This window comes from Rhinopithecus bieti, unplaced genomic scaffold, assembly GCF_001698545.2.
Source record: "Rhinopithecus bieti isolate Rb0 unplaced genomic scaffold, ASM169854v2 scaffold_12478, whole genome shotgun sequence".
NCBI lineage: Eukaryota > Metazoa > Chordata > Mammalia > Primates > Cercopithecidae > Rhinopithecus > Rhinopithecus bieti.
Window position 1 is genome coordinate 1840006 of NW_016807367.1, and position 6453 is coordinate 1846458.

At 41.0% G+C, this 6453-nt stretch overlaps 1 protein-coding gene across 1 annotated transcript in view; it reads left to right on the forward strand.

Moving 5' to 3' along the window:
• The window catches only part of ANAPC10 (anaphase promoting complex subunit 10), a 129740-nt gene that overhangs the window by 100119 nt on the left and 23168 nt on the right, over nt 1-6453 (forward strand). The window lies entirely within an intron of this gene.

Here is a 6453-nt window from a genome sequence, read left to right on the forward strand (position 1 = left end):
CCTGGTGGTGAGAAAATCTCTCAGCATTTGCTTGTCAGTAAACGATTTTATTTCTCCTTCACTTATGCAGGTTAGTTTGGCTGGATATGAAATTCTGGGTTGAAAATTATTTCCTTTATGAATGTTGAATATTGGCCCCCACTCTTTTCTGGTTTGTAGAGTTTCTGCCAATAGATCCACTGTTAGTATAATGGGCTTCCCTTTGTGGGTAACCCGACCTTTCTCTCTGGCTGCCCTTAACATTTTTTCCTGCATTTCAACCTTGGTGAATCTGACAATTATGTATCTTGGAGTTGCTCTTCTCGAGGAGTGTCTTTGGCATTCTCTGTATTTCCTGAATTTGAATGTTGGCCTGCCTTGCTAGGTTGGGGAAGTTGTCCTGGATAATATCCTGAAGAGTTTTTTCCATCTTGGTTCCGTTATCCCTGTCACTTTCAGGTACACTAATCGGACGCTGATTTGGTCTTTTCAGAATCCCATATTTCTTGGAGGCTTTGTTCATTTCATTTTACTCTTTTTTCTCTAAAGTTGTCTTCCAGCTTTATTTCATTCATTTGATCTTCAGTCACTGATACCCTTTCTTCCACTTGATCAAATTGGCTACTGAGGCTTGTGCATACATTGCGTAGTTTTCTTGCCATGGTTTTCAGCTCCATGAGGTCATTTAAGGTCTTCTCTATGCTGTTTATTTTAATGAACCATTCGTCTAATCTTTTTTCAAGGTTTTTAGCTTCTTTGCGATGGGTTTGAACATCCTCATTTAGCTCTGAGAAGTTTGTTATTACCGATCATCTGAAGCCTACTTCTGTCAACTCATCAAAGTCATTCTCTGTCCAGCTTTGTTCCATTGCCAGCGAGGAGCTGCATTCCTTTGGAGCAGAAGAGGCGTTCTGATTTTTAGAGTTTTCATCTTTTCTGCTCTGATTTCTTCCCATCTTTCTGGTTTTATCTGTCTTTGGTCTTCGAGGATGGTGACATACAGATGGGGTTTTGGTGTGGATGTCCTTTCTGTTAGTTTTGCTTCTAACAGTCAGCACTCTCAGCTGCAGGTCTGTTGGAGTTTCCTGGAGGTCCACTCCAGACCCTGTTTGCCTGGGTATTACCAGTGGAGTCTGCAGAATGGCAAATATTGCAGAATGGCAAATGTTGTTGCCTGATCCTTCCTCTGAAAGCTTCGTCTCAGAGCAGCACCTGGCTGTATGAGGTGTCATTCGGCTCCTACTGGGAGATGTCTCCCAGTTAAGCTACTCAGGGGTCAGGGACCCACTTGAGGAGGCAGTCTGTTCATTTTCAGATCTCAAACTCTCTGCTTGGAGAACCACTACTCTCTTCAGAGCTGTCAGACAGGGACGTTTAAGTCTGCAGAAGTTCCTCTGCCTTTTGTTCAGCTATGTCCTGCCCCCAGAGGTGGAGTCTACAGAGGCAGGCAGGCCTTCTTGAGCTGCAGTGGGTTCCACCCAGTTCCTGCTTCCCAGCCACTTTGTTTACCTACTCAAGCCTCAACGATGGCGGACGCCCCTCCCCCAGCCTCGCTGCTGCCTTGCAGTTCAATCTCAGAGTGTTGTACTATCAGAGAGCGAGGCTCCATGGGCATGGGACCCTCCCAGCCAGGCGCGGAATATAATCTCCTGGTGTGCTGTTTGCTAAGACCGTTGGAAAAGCACAGTATTACAGTGGGAGTGTCCTGATTTTCTAGGTACTGTCACGGCTTCCCTGTGCTAGGAAAGGGAATTCCCCGACCCCTTGCACTTCTGTGGTTAGGCGATGCCCCACCCTGCTTTGGCTCACACTCTGTGGGCTGCACTCACTATCCAACAAGCCCCAGTGAGATGAACCCGGTTCCTCAGTTGGAAATGCAGAAATCACCCATCTTCTGCGTCTCTCACGCTGGAGCTGTAGGCTGAAGCTGTTCCTATTCGGCCATCTTGGAATTGGCACCACCCAGGAGATATATATTTTTGAATCATCAGCATATAGCCACTCGAGGTACCAGAAATGATGAACCTGGACAGTTATATGATTAAACCCTGTATCGTGGGACTAGTTTTAGGACAGAACTATGAGGAATGCAACGTTTAAGGAACACAGAGAGGAGTCTCTGGAGATACAAGGGAGAAATGAGAGAGGTGGGAGGAATACCTGAAGAAGGTGAAATCACAGAGGTAACGAGACAAGGACATTTCAGTAGAGAGGTTGCACCAAATACTGACAGAAAAAAGGCTAAGAAGGTTCAAACTGAAAAGGATCCCATGGACTTAGCAATAATGAAATTTATGTTATCTTACTATCTTACATTTCTGAGGAAAATACAACAATTATACAGAAATAAAATTATCCTTGTTTTATTTTGACCTACAAAATGACAAGTTGATATGATTCATCCTAACAGATGGAGAAATAAAGGTTGGCTAGCAGAGGTAATTTGCTTCATTTCCTGATGAGAAGTGAAATTCAAATCTAGGTCTTCTTCTATCATCTGGTCTGATGTTCTTTGTACTGCACTACGTTCTTTTATTCATTGCTATCATTCCTTGATTATTCATCATTTGAAGACATGAATTTAGGAGACCCATATCTCATGCAGTGACACCCATAGGCTCAAAGTAAAGGGATCTGCCAAGCAAATCCCTTTATGTTTGCCAAACACATTCCTTTTATGTTTTCCACTTGATTGGCAGATTTTCAGATAAAAGGCAGGGTTGCTATGATTTCAGACAAAGCAGCCTTTAAAACAATAAAGATCACAAAAGACAAAAAAGTGCATTACATAATGGTAAAGAGCTCAATTCAACAAAAGGACCTAACTGCCCTAATTATATATGCACTCTACGCAGGAGCACCCAAATTCATAAAGCAAGTTCTTAGAGACCTATGAAGAGACTTAGAAAACCACATAATAATAGTGGGGAGACTTTCACACCACACTGTTAGTATTAGATCATTGAGGCAGAAAACTAACAAAGATATTCAGGACCTGAACTCAACACTTAACTAAATGGACCTCATAGATACCTACAGAACTCTCCACCCCAAAACAACAGAATATACATGCTTCTCATCTACACATGGCACATACTATAAAATTAACCACACAATCAGACATAAAACAATCCTAAGAAATTCAAAACTGAAATTATGTCAACCGTGCTCTAAGACTACAACACAATAAAAATAGAAATCAATACTAAGAAAATCACTCAAAACCATGCAATTACTTGGAAATGAAACAACCTGCTCCTGAATGACTTCTGGGTACATACGAACTTAAGGCAGAAATCAGGAAATTCTTTGAAACTAATGAAAACAAAGATAAAATATACCAGAATCTCTGGGACACAGCCAAAGCAGTATTAAGAGGGAAGGAAGTTTATAGCACTAACTGCCCACATCAAAAAGTTAAGAAAGATCTCAATTTAACAACCTAACGTCATAACTAAAAGAACTAGGGAACCGAGAGCAAACCAACCCCAAGGCTAGCAGAAGACAAGAAATAACCAAAATCAGAGCTGAACTGAAGGAAATTGAGACGTGAAAAACCATACAAAGGGTCAGTGAATTTAGGAACTGGTTATTTGAAAGAATGAGATAGACTGCTAGCTAGACTAATAAAGAAAAAAAAGAGAAAAGATCCAAAGTACAGTCAGAAATGACAAAAGGGATGTAACCACTGACCCCACAGAAATCCAAAATCCCTGAAAGACTATTATGAACACCTCTTTGCACATAAGCTAGAAAACCTAGAAGCAGATACGTTCTTTTTAGCCAGGTGTGGTAGTTCACACCTGTAATCCCAGCTACACGGGAGGCTGAGGTAGGAGGATGGCTAGAGCCTGGGAGGCAGAGGTTGCAGTGAGCCAAAAATGGTGCCACCACACTCAAGCCTGGGCAGTAGAGCCAGACCTTGTTTCAAAAAAAGAAGAGGAAAAAGAAATGGATACATTCTTGGAAATATAATCTCTGAAGATTGAACAAAGAGATTGAATCCCTAAACAGATCAATAATGATTTCTGAAGCTGAATCAATAATAAAAAGCCTACCAACTAGGAAAAGCCCATAACCACACATATCCATAGCCAAATTCTACCAGTTGTGTAAGGAAGAACTGGTACTAATCCTACTGAAACTTTGAGGAGGAGGGACTCTTCCCTAATTCATTCTGTGTGGCCAGCAGCATTCTGACACCAAAACCTGGCAGAGACATAACAACAAAAAAGAAAACTTCCAGCCAAAATCCTTCACGAACATAGATGCAAACATCTTCAACAAAATACTAGCAAACTGAATCCAGCAACACATCAAAAAGCTAATTCACCATCATCAAGTAGGCTTCATCCCTGGAATACAAAGTTGGTTCAACACATGTAAATCAATGAATGTAATCTGAAAACAAAAAGCATGTGATCATTTCAACAGATGCAGAAAAGGCTTTTAATAAAATTCAACATCCTTTCATGATAAAAACCCTCAACAAATCAAGCATTGAAGGAACATACTTCAAAATAATAGGAGACATCTTTGACAGACCCACAGCCAACATCACACTGAATGGGCAAATGCTGGAAGCATTCCTCTTAAAAACGAACAAAACAAGGATGCCCTCACTCACCACTCCTATTCAGCATAGTCCTGGAAGTTCTAGCCAGAGCAATCAGGCAAGAGAAATAAATAAAGGCATCCAAATAGGAAGATCAGAACTCAAACTATCACCGTTTGCAAATGATACGATGCTAGACCTACAAAACAGCATAGTTACTCTGCCCCAAAGCTCCTTGATCTGATAAATGACTTCAGCAAAATTTCAGTATACACAATCAGTGTACAAAAATCAGTAGCATACCTATAATCTAACAACATCCAAGCTGAGAACCACATCAAGAATGCAGTTCTATTTACAGTAGCCACAGAAAGAAAAAACTACCTGAGAATACAGGTAACAAGGAGGAGAAATGGGAATTACAAGACACTACTCAAAAAAAAAAAAAAAAAAAAAAAATTCAGAGATGATACAAACACATGAGAAAAACCTTCCAAGCTCATGGATAGGAAGACTCAATATTGTTAAAAGGCCATACTGCCCAAAGCTATTTACAGATTCAGTGCTATTCCTATCAAATTACCAATGACACTGTTCACAGAATTAGAAAAAAACTTTTGAAATTCATATGGAACCAAAAAAGAGCTTAAATAGCCAAGGTGATCGTAAGCAAAAAGAACAAACCTGACTTGAAACTAGTATAAGGCTACATTAACAAAACAGCATGATAGTAATAAACAATAAACAATAGCAGGCACACCAATGGAACAGAATAGAGAGCTCAGAAATGATGCTGTACTCCTACAACCATCTGATCTTCAACAAAGTCGACAAAAACAAGCAATGGGGAAAGGACTCCCTATTCAATAAATGGTGCTGGGATAACTGGCTAACCAAAGGCAGAAGATTGAAACTGGATCCCTTCCTTACACCATATACAAAAATCAGTAACACTGCTGTTGGGAATGTAAAGTAGTTCAGCCATTGTGGAAAGCAGTTTGGCAATTTCTCAGAGATTAAAAATGGAATTACCATTTCACTCAGCAGTTCCATTATTCAGTATATACCCAAGGTAATATAAATCATTCTACCATAAAGGCATATGCACATGTATGTTCATTGTAGCTAATAGCAAAGACATGGAATCAACCTAAAAGCCATTCAATGGTAGAGTGGATTTTTAAAATGTACATATATCACATTTTGGAATTCCAGATTTCACATAATGGAATACTATGCAGTCATAAAAGAGAATGAGATCATGCCCTTTACCACAACATGGATGGAGCTGGATGCCAGTATCCTAAGCAAACTAACACAAGAACAGAAAACCACATACTGCATGATCTCACTTTTAAGTGGGAGCTAAACATTGAATACACATGGACACAAAGAAGGGAACAATAGGCCGGGCGCGGTGGCTCAAGCCTGTAACCCCAGCACTTTGGGAGGCCGAGACGGGCGGATCATGAGGTCAGGAGATCGAGACCATCCTGGCTAAGACGGTGAAACCCCGTCTCTACTAAAATACAAAAAAACTAGCTGGGCGAGGTGGTGGGCGCCTGTAGTCCCAGCTACTCGGGAGGCTGAGGCAGGAGAATGGCGTAAACCCAGGAGGCGGAGCTTGCAGTGACCTGAGATCTGGCCACTGCACTCCAGCCTGGGCGACAGAGCGAGAGACTCCGTCTCAAAAAAAAAAAAGAAGGGAACAATAGTCGCTGGGACTTACTTGAGGGTGGAAGATGGGAGGAGGGTGGGGATGGAAATCTACCTATCGGGTATTATGCTTACTACCTGGGTGACTAAATAATCTTTACACCAAATCCCCATGATATGCAATTTACCTGTATAATAAACCTGCACATGTGCCTCTGAACCTAAAATAAAAGTTAGAAAAAGATATTTAGCCTTTTACAACA